Below are 1,115 nucleotides of genomic sequence, written 5' to 3' on the forward strand. Positions count from 1 at the left end.
CTCCTCCTAGCTGAGAAACCCTGGGAAATCTCAATCTATGTGCAATGTTCCATGCCTGACATGCTGTCTAAACTAATAAAAGTAGTATTTGTCATCATTGTGTCTGATTCCTATCAGTCTGGCCATTCATTTCAAACTAATTACGGCATTTAGGGTATTGGAACAAATGATGTTTTATGGTAGAGAATAGTCAGGAAAAGGAACAGTTTTGATTGGTAACTCAAAAAAAAAGTCTTTTTTTTAAAGAGCGACATTTAAGCTGAGAAATGAAGGAGTGGGTGTGAGCGGGGCGCCAAGCGTACACGGGGGAGGCGAAGATGTGTTTCAGGCAAAGAAGAACATTTGGGAAACCTTAGAGGGAGCAAAATGCAGGAAACTTAGAGGAAATAAAAGAAAAACATACAAAACAGAACAAGTGGGAAGAGTAGGCTGCAATAATAATAAGTAACGTCTTACAGGCCACACACAGGGGGTGGGATTTTATAAGAAAGAAATACGAAGGTTTAGAGGGATTTAAGAAGGAAAACCATAGTTACTTTAATTTGTGCATTTTATGTAATCTTCAGTTCCTGATAGAAAGTATTTCAGCTGGATAGATTTCAACACATGGAGGTGTGATTGCAAAGGAATTAATTGTGTGTGTGTGTGTGTGTGTGTGTGTGTGCGTGTGTGTGTGTTTGTAGAAATAAATGCAACCTCCATCCCCAAATACCTAGTTCCTAAATCTAGTTTAGAAGACAAAAAAGGAAAAGAATAAAAATGTCCCAGCTTCTTATGAAAGTTTTTGTTGATCTGGGAATAGAGATGCTAAGGCAGTATTTCTTTGTAGCTAAGCATGCCAGGACTCAGGGCATAGATTGAAAACTTCTTCAGTCACTGCCTTAGTCACTTGCTTTTGCTCACACACCAGCCTTATCGCCGTTCTTCCTTTAGGAAACAAATCCCCACGTCAGTGTTTTTCTATCTGGGGAGGTAATATTCTTAACTCTCTTTAAAATACATGGTGCCACTCCTCTGTGAGCACGAAGGCTGACACAACATCTCAGTTCTGCCCTACAGCAGGTGCAGACCTTCAAAGACATACACACAAGCTTGCGCTTTCTTCTCTCCACATG

The sequence above is a fragment of the Mus musculus genome, chromosome 5, assembly GCF_000001635.26.
Source record: "Mus musculus strain C57BL/6J chromosome 5, GRCm38.p6 C57BL/6J".
NCBI classification, from domain to species: Eukaryota; Metazoa; Chordata; class Mammalia; order Rodentia; family Muridae; genus Mus; species Mus musculus.